The following is a 15108-nucleotide window of genomic DNA, read 5'->3' as shown; positions in this document are numbered from 1 at the left end:
AAGGTGTTCCGGGTTGAGTGGGGTATCTCTTCGCAGTATTGGAGAAGTTTGGGTTTGGCACTGGGTTTGTATTATGGGTGTGGTTGGCGTGTGCAGTCCCATTTGCCAGTGTCTGTACCAATACCATGAACTCGAGGTCTTTCTGGTTACATTGGGGTATGAGGCAGGGGTGTCCGATATCTCCCTTGTTTGCATTGGGGTATGAGGCAGGGGTGTCTGATATCTCCCTTGTTTGCATTGGGGTATGAGGCAGGGGTGTCTGATATTTCCCTTGTTTGCATTGGGGTATGAGGCAGGGGTGTCCGATATCTCCCTTGTTTGCATTGGGGTATGAGGCAGGGGTGTCTGATATCTCCCTTGTTTGCATTGGGGTATGAGGCAGGGGTGTCTGATATCTCCCTTGTTTGCATTGGGGTATGAGGCAGGGGTGTCCGACATCTCCCTTGTTTGCATTGGGGTATGAGGCAGGGGTGTCCGACATCTCCCTTGTTTGCATTGGGGTATGAGGCAGGGGTGTCCGATCTCTCCCTTGTTTGCGTTGACAATTGAGCCGTTGGCCATTGCTTTGAAGTCCTTGATTGTGTGGAGTGGGATTATTAGAGGTGGGGTGGAACATAGGGTGTCATTATATGCAGATGATTTGCTATTGTATGTGAGGGACCCAGGGTCGTCTGTAGGGAATATTATGGGTATTTTGCAGAACTTCGGTGCCTTCTCTGATTACAAGTTGAACAGAGGGAAGAGTGAATATTTTGTGGTCGGTGCGCCGGGAAGGGGAGCCAGATTTGGGGGGGGGGGGGTTTGCCGTTTCGGTTAGTGAGGGCTAGTTATCGATGGTTTCTGGATGACGGCGTTGGACTAGGGTGAGCACAATAAGAAGTCTTACAACACCAGGCTAAAGTCCAACAGGTTTATTTCTAATCACTAGCTTTCTGATGAGTACAGCCTCAATCGGAATCTTGGATTCATGTTGCATTACATTCACCCCCCCCCCCCCCTCCCCCCCCCCTACTGTCTGGCCTAGGCTGGTGAAATCCTACCAACTGTTCTGGCTTGAGACAATTCACACCTCTATAACCTGTGATTATCTCTCTCTCCAGTTGCATCGTCTGGACCTGTAAAGACTTAATTACCTTCAAAGACTCGCTTTCAAAGTATCATCATGCATCTTTGACTTTGTCTATATATGTGTTTGTGGAACCCATCTCTTCATTCACCTGATGATGGAGCAGCGCTCTGAAAGCTAATGATTCCAAACAAACCTGTTGGACTTTAACCTGGTGTTGTACGACTTCTTACTGTAGTTATCGATAGGGGTCCAGGTAGCTGGGGATTGGGCGCGGCTCCAGTGGTTGAATTAAATGAGCCTAGTGAGCAGAGTTAAGGGGGACTTAAAGAGGTGGGACAGTCTTTATCTTTGGCGGGCCGGGTCCAATCGGTTACGCTAAACACCTTGCCGAGATATTTGTTTCTATTTCAGTGTCTCCTGGTGTTCCTGCCCAAGTCTATTTTCTGACAGGTCGAGCAGCTTATCTCCAGCTTTATTAGGGCAGTTAAGGCCACAAGGATTCGGAGAGGGTCCTTCAGAAGGACCGGCAGGCAGGTGGTCTGGTGCTGCCAAAGTTGCTATTTTGTTACTGGGTGGCCAATGCGAAGAAGGTATTGGGGTGGTGCGGGGTTCTGGGACTTTCTGGGTTCAGATGGAGTTTGGGTCATGTCGAGGGACAAGCTTGGGGGCATTGGTAATGGCGCCACTTCCATTGGTGCTGGCAAGGTATTCGGCAAACCCGGTGGTGGTGTCCACATAAAAAATATGGATGCAACTCCGCCAGCATTTAAGCTGGGGTCAGCCACAAGGCTGGCTCCCATTTGTGCTAATCGCCTGTTTGAACCGGCAAGTTTGGACACCCCATTTGGTGCAGGGAGTGGGTGAAATATCCCCTGGAGGGGCGGTTTGCCCACTGGAGGAATTTGTGCTGACAGACTCGGTCATGTTTAGATGCCTCAGGGTGCAGAGCTTTGTCAAGAGGTTGTTTGCGGTGCTGCCACCATCTTTATTGGCGAGGATTCTCTCCTGTTTGGGCTTGGAGGAGGGCAGCACTTCCGGCATTGGAAGGGAAGAGTCGAGTTGAGTGGAAGGGGTGAAGGCTGAATGGGTGGAGGAGTTGGGGCCGATACTGGAGGAGGAGGAATGGAGTGAGGCATTGCAGAGGGTGAACGCCACGTTACGCATGTGAGACTGAGCCTGACCCAGCTGACGGTGGTGTTTCAAATGCACCTCACTGAGGCTCGGATGAGTCGGTTTTTTGAGGGGGTGGAGGATGGGTGTGAGTCCTGGTCGAGAGGGCCCACACATCACACACACATGTTCTGGTCCAAGCTGGTGGGAATTTGGAGGTACTTTTTTACCGTCATGTTGGCGATCCTAAATATTGAGCCGGAGCCCTGACCTTTAGCGATTATATTTGGGGTTTTGGATGTGTCAGAGCTGCGGATGGGGGCGGAGATGGATATCCTTGGCTTCTCCTCATTGGTGGCACAGAGGCGGATCCTGTTGGACTGGAGTCCAGCAACGCGAGGTAGGGGACTTAATGGAGTTTTTGCACTTCGAGAAGGTCATATATACCGTGAGGGAGTCGAGTGAGTGGTTTTACAAGAGGTGGCGGCCATTTACATTGTATTTCAGTGAGATGGCCACTGTTAGCTGTTTGGGGGGGAGGGGGGGTTAAGAAAGAGTGGGGAGGAGCTACAAACAGTTACGTGCAGCACTCACCACACCAATTTTTCAATAGGTCACTCATCCTTTCCTAACATCTGCTGCCTCAGACAAAAGTTGGGGGTCTGGTGGGAGGGGGTCTCAGTTGTGGAGATCTGATGTGGGGTCTGTTGGGGGGGGGGTCTGATGGGGGTCTCTATTGGGAGGGTCTGATGGGGGGGTTCGTGGAGGCTGTAGGGTCACTCTCATGCGTGTGTGCTGTGGGGGGGTGACCGGTAATTCCCATGATGATGGGGGGGAGGATTTGCATTGTGGGTAGGGAGGGACTAGCCGCCGGTCCGCAGTACCGCGCTGCCTGAACAAAATGGTGGCCCGAAACTAGTATTCTGACAGAATCCCACGTGTTCTCCTCCATGTATAAATTTACAAGGAGAAGGTGAGTGAATCGGGGTCAGTCACCAGGGGGCATAAGTTTAAGGTCCGTGAGGCAAAGTTCAGAGGAGATGTGCGAGGCAGTTTTTTTTACACAGGGTGGTGAGTGCTTGGAATGTGTTGCCAGGGGAGGATGTGGAAGCAGATATATTAACGGCGTTCAAAAGGCATCTTGACAAACACATGGAAAGTATGGGTATAGGTGGATAGGGCACAAGGAAGTGCTGAGGGTTTTGGCAAAGGTTGCAGGCTTGGAGGGCTGAAGGGCCTGTTCCTGTGCTGTATTGTTCTTTGTAAAGCTGGGCAGCACGGTGGTGCAGTGGTTAGCACTGCTGCCTCACTGCACCGAGGACCTGGGTTCGATCCTGGCTCTGGGACACTGTCTGTGTGGAGTTTGCACATTCTCCCCTGTTTGCGTGGGTTTCACCCCCACAACCCAAAGATGTGCAGGGTGGGTGGATTGGCCACGCTAAATTGCCCCTCAATTGGAAAAACTTTAAAAGAAGAATTGACGGAAAGGATCGGTCTCTTGGTTTCAAATTTATTTAGATATCTTAAAGTTTGCAACTTTGTGAAACTGATTTTCCCGCCATTCCCCGAGGCCCCGCCAACGTCTCTAAAGGAGAGGGTTCTTTCACTCGCAGGGTCGGAGAAAGGCAGCACTTTTGGTATTTATGGACGGGTTATGTCAGAGGATTAGGTGTAAATGGAGGGGGTTAAGGTTAGGTAGGAGGAGGAGCTGCGGCCCATACTGAATGCTGAGGTGTGAACTCCATGTCGTCGTGGAGGAGGCTTGGTTTGATCCAACTCAAAGTAGTTTTTAAGGCACACCTGACTAAGTGCAGAATGAGTCGCTTCTGTGCAGGGGTGGAGGACACATGTGAGTGCTGTTCAGGAGGTCCGGCTAACCTCACGCACATCTTCTGGCCTTGTCCCAAGCTCGTGGTTTTTGGATCTCCTTCGTTAGCAACATGTTGGCCATTCTGAAGATTGACCTCAGGGGACCATATTTGGCTGGGGGACCTGCTGGAGTTGCTATACCTCGAGAAAGTTACGTACACCGCGAGGAAAGCAAGCGAGGGTTTCTATCAGAGATGGCAGCCGTTTATTGTTTATTTCAGGAATTGGTCACTGTTCATGTTGGCGAAGGGTGAAGATGGGACAGGGAAAGGGTAAGGTTGTGCCAGGGATTGCGTGGAATATTTTAATGTGTGTAAATTGTTCTGTCGTGTTATTTTGTACTGCAGAAAATGAAAAATTTGAATAATTTATTTTGTAAATTAATTTAAATGTTGAATTGAGTAATTTCGAACTAAACACCATATTATTTGGACATAGTTTGATTTTATGTTTTGCTTGCAAGAAACTCCGAGCCGGGGCAGCACGGTGGCGCAGTGGGTTAGCACTGCTGCCTCACGGCGCCAGGGTCCCAGGTTCGATCCCAGCTCTGGGTCACTGTCCGTGTGGAGTTTGCACATTCTCCCCGTGTCTGCGTGGGTTTCACCCCCACAACCCAAAGATGTGCAGATTTGGTGGATTGGCCGTGCTAAATTGCCCCTTAATTGGAAAAAAAAATTAATTGGGTACTCTAAATTGAAAAAAAAACCCAACTCCGAGCTGGCCTAGGCTGATAGAAATATGTAAATTTGCAATTAGGACAATTCAGAGACTAAACAGATGGAAGTTGATTTTGCCCAAGAGGATATTTTACAATTTTGAAACCTGATTTTCTTAAGTGGCTCGATTAAAGACACTTATCGTCTCATAGTTTTCATTCATTCTTGGGGTGAGTTTTAGTTGCATTAATAGAACTACTTTGTGATTATGTGGAGATGCCGGCGTTGGACTGGGGTGAGCACAGTAAGAAGTCTTACAACACCAGGTTAAAGTCCAACAGGTTTGATTCAAACACGAGCTTTCGGAGCACAGCTCCGAAAGCTCGTGTTTGAAACAAACCTGTTGGACTTTAACCTGGTGTTGTAAGACTTCTTACTGTACTTTGTGATTCAAATGGAAGAAAATGAAACTGAAATTATCCCAATAACGTCACAGCAAATTCGAGAAACAGACAGAAATGTTGCCGGGGATATTATGGAGCTCACAATCCACGGCCTTGCTACAATTCTAACAGAGGGCCGTCTTCCGGTTGCTGACTGACCTATGGAAGCACTTACACTCGGCACAGCGGAGTGCTGAGAAGTGTAGCAGCTGTCTCCCAGGATGTGATTTAGACTTAAGACGTTGTCAACAGCTTCCCTGAAGTGTTGCAAAAAGAACAATTAAGGTGCAGTTGTAGATCCAACTAAATCCCACTTGTTCTCCACAAGCTCTCATGTGATCCCTTCTCTCTCCATAAATGTATCGTCCCTCTGGTAAATGTATGTCTCCAGATTGCTGGAGACTGGACATAGAACCTGGACATGAAGTCCCAATCGGCTGACCTCTGTGGGAATTGCCCAGGAAGTTTGAACTTCCGATGGACGATTCCCCTGCTCCCTGGGACCCTCCGAGCAGGTTGAGTTAGAATTGGAGGCTTTGAACGGTTCATTGAGACTCAGCTGAATAGTAACCCAGGAAATGTTAGATTAAAACCTAAACTAACTCCTGGGTAATTACAAAACTGACCCTCCAATCACTCACGCTGATGCCCCCCCCCCCCCTCTCCGACTTACCCCTTGACACCCCTACTACCCCAACTAACCCCCCTACCATCTGACTACATCTGACCTGATCAACCTCCGACCTGACTACCCTTCCTAACACTGATGATGATTATGAAACCTTTGTCGATTGTTGTAAAAGCGCAACTGATTCGCGAGTGTCCTTTAGGGAAGGAAGTTAACTCTCCTTATCCAGTCTGGACTCAATGTGACTCCAGATCCATTGCAATGTGGGTTCACCCTTAACTGTCCCCTCAAGGACAATTATGGATGGGCAATAAATACTGGCACAGCCTGCGATGCTCTCATCCTGTGAATGAATAAATAAAAAACCTACCCACCGTATTAATTCACTCATTCACCCATTTAACAAAATACACGTTGAACATTTGCACTTACCTTACGGCAGCTAATCCCGTTAAAAGGGGGCGTTTCCCTCCGACGCTCCCGCGCTGGACTTCTCCGAAAGGCACTACGCTTTCACATTTCTGGAGAAGTTGGAAGAGGTAAGAAATGAGGAGCAGCATCGAGGCGGGGGAACATTCAAACAGAGCAGCAATCCGACAATGATTCCCGCTTTGCGAAAGATCCGGGCCATCGTTTACACAGATACATTTTGAATATTTGTTCTCTACTTCTGTTGTTGGGGAGAGTGTGAAACTGCTCGTCGTTGTCTAAATATCTCGTTCCTTTCGAATCCTGAAAGCAGTCAGCGGATCAACTCTCCAGCTTGTCAGTGTGAAAATGCTCAGTTTATATAATTGTTTCTTACAATCCAATCCCCCTGTCAGGATCCCTCAGTGATTGTGATCATTAAAGAGGGTTGAGTACGTGTGAAATGAAAAATGAAATGAAAATCGCTTATTGTCACGAGTAGGCTTCAATGAAGTTACTGTGAAAAGCCCCTAGTCGCCACATTCCGGCGCCTGTCCGGGGAGGCTGGTACGGGAATCGAACCGTGCTGCTGGCCTGCTTGGTCTGCTTTAAAAGCCAGCGATTTAGCCCAGTGAGCTAAACCAGCCCCTGTGATGTGTGGAGTTTGGGTATCCTTGGGAACATTAACAGGTACAGTAAGCAATGAGGAAGGATAAGGAATGGTTTGTTAACCCTTATTGCCAGGGGTTGGAGTGCAAGAATAAGGAGCTCTTGCTGCAATTGCATGGTGATTTGGTGAGACCATACCCGGAATACCGTGTGCAGTTCTGATTTCCTTGGCTAAAGGAAGATAGGTGAGATTCTCTGTTTGGGAGACTATGGGCGCGATTCTCCGCCCCCCACGACGGGTCGGAGAATAGCGGGAGGGCCTACCCGACATTTTTCCCGACCTCCTGCTATTCTCCTCCCCCCACGGCCGCCCCACGACACGAATCGCTCGCCGTTTTTTACAGCGAGCAGCGATTCTCCCCTAGCCGATGGGCCGATTTCCCAGGCCTTTACGGCCGTTTTCACGAACGCCAACACACCTGCTCTCACAGTTCGTGAAAACGGCCGCAAAGTGCTGTTCTGGAGAACCATGCCACCGATTGGCACGGCCGCACCACGGCCGTGCCAAGGGTGGCATAGGCCCGCAATCGGTGGGCACCAATCGCGGGCGGCGGGTCCGAACCCCGCGCACTCTTTGTTCCTCTGCCGCCCCGCTGGATCAGTCCGCAGGGCGGCTGAGGGGCATAACGGCCCGCGCGTGCGCGGGTTTGACGCATATGCGTGATGACGTCATCCGTGCATGTGCGGATTGGAGCCGTCCAATCCACGCATGCGCGGCTGACGTCATCATTTGCGTCAGCCGCTGTTAACCTTGGCGCGCGGGCTTAGCGGAGTTCGCTAAGCCTGCGATGCCGAGGTTCACGGGGCCCCGCTGCTAGCCCCGACCGGGGAGCAGAATCGGGTCCCGGGAGGGGGCGCGGAGGCTGAATTTGCGGAGAATCGCGCCCTATGTTCTCCTGCTGGAGGAGAATTGCAACCGGTTAAGATCCCCCTGGGAGTGTAAATCAGATAGCAGTTCTGTATCCCTGGCATTGTAAATTTATGCACGGCGAGGAATACGAAGGATTCCTGAGGGAATCCTACTATTGGGTCACCATTTTGAGTGGGTGGCCCAAGTTCATCCCGAACCTTGCGACCACGTTGGCCCCCATACACCTCCATTTGAAGAAGAATCAAGAGTGGGTGTGGAGAAAACTGCAGGAAACGGTCTTTTTGCCGGCCAAGTTACTGTCTTCTAGGTTACTGACCCAATAGTATCCCACTAAACACTTACTTGTCACGTGCAACGCATCGCCGTACGGTATTGGGACCGTCCTGTCACAATCGGATGGAGAATCATGGGGAATGGCCGATTGCTTTCACCTCTCAGAGGCTGGCTGTGGCAGAACACAAATCTGCACAGATCAAGGAGAGTCTGGTGGTGATCTACGCAGTGGAAAAATGTCACCAGTACATTTACAGCGGCCATTTTACAGACCATTAGCCTTTACTTGGTCTATTTAAGGACAAGGCCATCCCGCCCATCGACTCTGTGAGGGGCCAGTGCTGGGCTCTGCTGCTGGCCGCCTATGAATATTCTGTCAAAGCATCATCCGGGAATCCAGATAGCGAACGTCGATGCACTAAGCCGTTTGCCTTTGCCAACTAGCCCCACATTGCCCCTCCTGGGCGGACAAAGTGGTCGCTGTCGTGTTAGGTACACTGGTACTGGCTACAACTGGATGCAGCTTAGATCAAAAAGATACTCCAGACCTTGAAGTTAGTTCAATCAGGTTTATTGAACTAATAGCACAGTTAGCACAGTTCTCTGTGAGTTCGACTCTCTGCTAACTTAAGTGTTGTTACTCTATCTGACTGAACCAGACTAGCTCTTAGCCACGTGGTGGGGGTGTGAGATTGTAACAACACCTTTGACTGACTCTCTAGATGTACATCAGTGGAAAGAGGCGGAGTGTGAGTGACTTGTGTCTTTTATAGTCAGATCCCACCCCTGAGTGTCCTGTCTGCTCATTGGCCATGTCCTGTTCTCTATCCATTAGCTGCTTGTCTGTATATCATTATGTCTGTGTCTGCATATCATGACAGTCGCCACTCTAAACTTCATGGATTCTTTGTCTGCCACGGTGTCTCAGGTCTGTGAATGGACTCTGAACAGACCTGGGTCTCTCAACATTCCGGCACATTGTTACATGGAGGCCAGCATCAACAGCTACCAAAACGTCCAAACTGTCTGAATTTAATGTGGAGGATGATATCCTGCTATGGGGCGCGTGCGTTGTCATTCCAGAAAAAGGTCAGGAGTTGATATTGAAGGACATTCACAATGGACATCCAGGAGTGTCTAAAATGAAGATGTTGGCGCAGAGTTACATCTGGCGGCTGGGCCTGGATGCAGACATTGAGAAGATGGCCCAGCAATGCTCCGTCTGTCAGGAGCATAAGAAGCTCGCACCAAGGGCAGCACGGTGGCACAGTGGTTAGCATTGCTGCCTACGGTGCTGAGGACCCGGGTTTGAATCCCGGCTCTGGGTCACTGTCCGTGAGGAGTTTGCACGTTCTCCCCGTGTCTGCGTGGGTTTCGCCCCCACAACCCAAAAGATGTGCAGGATAGGTAGATTGGCCATGCTAAATTGCCTCTTAATTGGAAAAAATAATTGGGTACTCTAAATTTATAAAAAAAAAGAAGTTCGCACCAGCGATACCCCTTTACCCGTGGGAATGTCCATGGGCATGTTTGCATGCCGACTTTGCCAGCCCATTTCAGGATTCAATGTTCCTTCTCTTAATTGTCGGCCATTCAACAAAGCTGGAGGTCCACAAGATGGCAGTAACCACCCCAACGGGTGACTATCGAGAAATTGTATTTGTCGTTTCACACACACAGCAACCCTGAAGTGCTGGTCACAGACGGTGGGACCCCTTTCAGCGATGAGTTCTTGTATTTCTTGAAGGCGAATGGGGTTACGGCACATTCCTCCTGCCCCGTTCCTCCCGGCTTCTAATGGTCCAGCAGAGGGGGCAGTACAGCCGTTCAAACGAGGTGTTCAAACGAGGCCGGTGTACTTAGCCCCCTACTCTACCCGCTGTACACACACGACTGTGTGGCAAAATTTGGTTCCAACTCCATCTACAAGTTTGCTGACGATACGACCATAGTGGGCCGGATCGTGAATAACGACGAGTCCGAATACAGGAGGGAGATAGAGAACCTAGTGGAGTGGTGTAGCGACAACAATCTCTCCCTCAGTGCCAGCAAAACTAAAGAGCTGGTCATTGACTTCAGGAAGCAAAGTACTGTACACACCCCTGTCAGCATCAACGGGGCCGAGGTGGAGATGGTTAGCAGTTTCAAATTCCTAGGGATGCACATCTCCAAAAATCTGTCCTGGTCCACTCACGTTGACGCTACCACCAAGAAAGCACAACAGCACCTATACTTCCTCAGGAAACTAAGGAAATTCGGCATGTCCACGTTAACTCTTACCAACTTTTACAGATGCACCATAGAAAGCATCCTATCGGGCTGCATCACAGCCTGGTATGGCAACTGCTCAGCCCAGGACTGCAAGGAACTTCATAGAGTGAACACAGCCCAGTCCATCTCACAAACCTGCCTCCCATCCATTGACTCCATCTACACCTCCTGCTGCCGGGGGAAAGCAGGCAGCATAATCAAAGACCCCTCCCACCTGGCTTACTCACTCTTCCAACTTCTTCCATTGGGCAGGAGATACAGAAGTCTGAGAACACGCACGAACAGACTCAAAAACAGCTTCTTCCCTACTGTCACCAGACTCCTAAATGACCCTCTTATTGACTGACCTCATTAACACTACACACTGTGGGCGAGATTCTCCCAAACCGGGAGAAATCGTAAGGCTGGCGTCAAAAACGGGCGGGTTTGACGCCAGCCTCCGCCCCCCCCGACCGGGAACCGATTCTGGTCCCCGGTCGGGGCTAGCATGCTGCTATTAAGCCCGCTTGCCAGAGTTTGCGACGGCTGACGCGTCACATGACGTCAGCCGCGCATGCGCGGATTGGAAGACTCCAACCCGCGCATGCGCGGATGACGTCATCGCACATTTGCGCGAAACCCGCGCATGCGCGGGCCGGGATGCCCCTCAGCCACCCCGCGAATGGATACAGCGGGGCGGCGGAAAGGACAGAGAGTGCGCGGGAATCGGACCCACTGCCCGCGATCGGTGGGCACCGATCGCGGGCCCATGGCACCCTTGGCACGGCCGTGGTATTGCCGTGTCAATCGGTGCCATGGTTGCCAAGATCCGAAATTTACGGCCGTTTTTACGAACGGTCAGACCAGGTGTGTTTGACGTTCCTAAAAACGGTCGTAAAGGGCTTGGACCTCGGCCCATCGGCCAGCTGAGAATCGCTGCTCGCCGTAAAAAAACGGCGGCAGCGATTCGTGTTGGGAGTCGGGCGTGGGGGGGGGGGGGGGGGGGGGGGAGAATAGCGGGAGGGCGTCAGACTAGTGTGGCCGTAAAAATTTACGATCCCCGCTATTCTCCGCACCGTCGTGAGTGCGGAGAATTGCGCCCTGTATGCTTCATCTGATGCCAGTGCTTATGTAGTTACATTGTATATCATGTGTTGCCCTATTTTGTATTTTCTTTTATTCCCTTTTCTTTCCGTGTACTTAATGATCTGATGAGCTGCTCGCAGAAAAATACTTTTCACTGTACCTCGGTACACGTGACAATAAACAAATCCAATCCAATCCAATCCAATCCAAGAAGCAGTCTTCAGGTTTGATGAGCACCAGAGTGGCTCCTTTCTTATTTTGCTGCAGGATCATTCCGCACGCTGTGACCAGGATGGTTCCTGCTGAAATGTTGATGGGGCGTAGGCTTCAAAACCGCCTTCGTATGACTTTCCCGGGCATAGGTGGGAAAGTGCGCCACAACCAGGAGCGGCAATGGCGTTGCCCCATTTGGTGCCGACCACCTTGATGTTTTGTACCAGGTGATCTGGTGTTTTTTAACTTTACAGACAGCCCTGTGGGTCTCTGGGACTATTCTCCTCCAAACAGGGCCGGTTTCCGATCAAGTACAAGGGTGGGTCCTGCGAAAGCACCTCGATCATATTCGGTCCAGGTGACTGCTTCTTTTATACCTTCCTCGCGAATGCCATATCCTCAACCAGCCACCTCTGATGTCGAAGCAGATGGTAACGGGACCCCAAAGGGGGGTTCAAGACGCCGAGACGACTGAGATTGTGGACACCGTTTGAGAAATGGAGACTCAAACATCGGAAATCTCCGATGGGGAGTCAATAGCTCAGCAGTCATCCGCGGAGCAACCGCCACCATGTTCAAAGCGGAAACGTCGTTTGCCTTCCAGGTACATGCTGCCCGATCCATCACCTCTGAGAGGGCTTGAAGGGTCGATGCTGAGGGTATCTTCTCTTGGACAGTGAATCAAGAAACAGGGGGTCATATTCTCTGGATAAGAGACAGAGATATTTTCAATTGAGGTGAGGAGGAATTTCTTCACTCAGAGATTTGTGAATCTCTACCCAGAAGGCTGTGGGTGCTCAGTTGATAAGTATAATCAACATTGATTAAATACTTAGAGGTTAGGGATGTAGGATAGAGAGGAAAAGTGGAATTAAAGGTGGAAGGTCAGCCGTGATCTTGATGAATGCCAAAGCGGCTTGAGGGGTTGCAAGGCCGATATCTAATGCTTTTACTTCTTTGTCTTGAGTAGAAGTGTCTGCGTTTCTTAATTGACAGAAGCAAATTAGATGGACGCTTGAGGGCAATAAACTAGCAGGGCTGCAGAGATGGAGCAGGGAATTGGACTGACTGGAATGGTCTCGAGAGCTGGTAAGCTGCTGTGGCTTACTCTATTCCACTTGTCAGTCTGCCACCTTCATTCGCTTTGTGTCATCTGTACATTTAGCCAGTGTGCTTGAACCTCCTCGATTCAGATCACTTTTTAAAAAAGGAGGCCCCAAAATGCCCCTTCAATGCAGCCCACGTGGAAGTTTCTCCAAGGATGATGCCAATCCCTGCGCCACACTCTGGGTTCAGTTGCTTAACCCAGTACATATTGTCATGTTGGGAGATATTAGGAACTTGGATCCAGAAATGGGGTTCAAGATGTAGCGGGCAATTTAGGGGTTAAACAGACTGAGGGAAAAGACTGCCAGCAGCAGAGTCAGAGGGATGCACCCACAGCCTGAGTTACCCTTGTCCAATTCATACATAACCTCATTAGTGGGAATACATAGGATACCCGGTTCAGCCAGGATGATCCACATCAAGATCCATTGTCATTCGGGACAACTTTGTTTGACCAGCCATCAGCCCCTCACACAGACTGATTACCTATTTGTCCATCAATGGAAGGTTAGTTGTATATGAATGGCATAGCTCTGTTGTTTTGTATAAATGGGAGTCGGTAATCAGCCAAGATAACGATAATAGATTCAAGTCTGACCACCTCAGGGAAGAACCTTTGTTTGAAGGGATGAGCGGAGCTTAAAGAGAGACAGAAAATGATGTTTGAACGGTTACAGAGAAGGCTGTGGAAATCGACCAGGGAGGTCATGAATGTTGTAACCGAGGCAGGCTTTGGAAAAAGATTCTGACCAAATGTCCCGAACGGAAGAAAATGGCTTCATAAATGCAAGTAGTGCCTTTGTCTTCCTGTGAAAGTGGCATGAGAACTGTATGGTCATGTACAGTGTTGTTTAATGGGAACTTTTGTGTTAAGGTTAAGAAACTGCATGTAATCCTTAGCGTTAGAGATGCATGTTTAAAAGTTCAAACATTATTTTCTTTTATTTTAATAATATTTATTAGAAAATAACTAAGCCGTATTTCTTATGTTATCACCTCTGGAACAAATCGATCTTTCCACACTGTGTTAAAATCTAATAAACCTTGCACATCTAGTTCATTATCTTTGCCATGGTTGAGGGCTGATCAGGCGTCCGTAACAATATCCAATGTGAAATATTGCCCCTGATTCCTGCTCTTTATAATCATTAGTACCATCCTCTTGAAAGTAAGTGTATCAACGGTCTTTCTGAAATTTAAGTGCACTACCTCAACTATTTTAAAGATATTGGACCCCTGAAAGAAAAGCAGTAAATAGAATCATACAATGGTTGCAGCACAGGCCATTCAGCTCATCATGTCTGTGCTGTCCCCCAAAGAAGGGAGTGCCAGCCCCCATATTCTCCCCATAACCCTGGACATTCAGCCTTGACTGGACATGTCTCCAGCACATTCTCAGATAGGGCATTCCAGAACCTAACCACTCGCTTTTCCTCATGTTGTCATTGCTTCTTTTGCCAATTACTTTAAATCTGTGCCCTCTGCTTCATGATCCGTCCACCAATGGGAACAGTTTGCCCCTATACAAGCTGTCCAGACCCCCCTTGATTGACAAGACCCTGCACCCTTTCCGGATTAATCCAGTTTTTTGTTTCCTCCTTGTCACTGAGGCAACAGAATCATATTTGGCGTTTTTTCAGCCCGAGTAGAAGCAGCTGTCCATGTCCTCACGATTCCACTTTCAGCAACCCAGCTCCATCCTTTGCTTTTATTTTTTGCTTTGTATAAATTTTACTATAATTCACGTTTCTTGCCAAATAACTTTTAATATTTTTCTTTGCCATTTTATTTTTTTAAAATTTAGAGTCCCTAATTATTTTTTTTCCCAATTAGGATGCAATTTAGCATGGCCAATCCGCCTACCCTGCACATCTTTTGGGTTGTGGGGGTGAAATCCACGCAGAACACGGGGAGAATGTGCAAACTCCACAGGGACAGTGACCCCGGGCCGGGATTCGAACCTGGGACTTCGGCGCCGTAGGCAGCAGTGCTAACCACTGCGCCGCGTGCCGCCCCATTTTGTTGTTTTTCTTACACTCTTCACATACCTTATGGATCTGAGTTCATCCTTCGAGGTTATAAATTCCTTAAAATCATAGAATCCCTACACTGCAGAAGGAGGCCATTCGGCCCATCGCTTCTGTACCGTCCCTCCGAAGGAGCACCCCACCTAGACCCCCCCCCACCTTATCCACGTAACCCCACCTAACCTTTTTCTTTTGGACACTAAGGGGCAATCTACACCTAACTTGCACGTCTTTTGACTGTGGAAGGAAACCGGAGCACCCGGAGGGAACCCAATTATTATTTTTCTCCTTTTTTAAGAGTTGCTTGGAAGTCCTGTCCAACCGGGCAGGTGTGCCGACAAACTTTGTACCTTTCACTTTGCATGAGTACATATTGGCCCTTTGCATCCATATCACCACCTTGAAGGAACCCCATGGCTTCCCCACTCC

At 49.4% G+C, this 15108-nt stretch overlaps 1 protein-coding gene across 1 annotated transcript in view; it reads left to right on the top strand.

Moving 5' to 3' along the window:
- The window catches only part of bmerb1 (bMERB domain containing 1), a 104303-nt gene that overhangs the window by 87000 nt on the left and 2195 nt on the right, over window positions 1-15108 (top strand). The gene's annotated exons all lie outside the window — the stretch shown is intronic.

The sequence above is a fragment of the Scyliorhinus canicula genome, chromosome 15 (genome assembly GCF_902713615.1).
Source record: "Scyliorhinus canicula chromosome 15, sScyCan1.1, whole genome shotgun sequence".
NCBI classification, from domain to species: Eukaryota; Metazoa; Chordata; class Chondrichthyes; order Carcharhiniformes; family Scyliorhinidae; genus Scyliorhinus; species Scyliorhinus canicula.
This window is presented reverse-complemented; position numbering and strand designations above follow the sequence as displayed.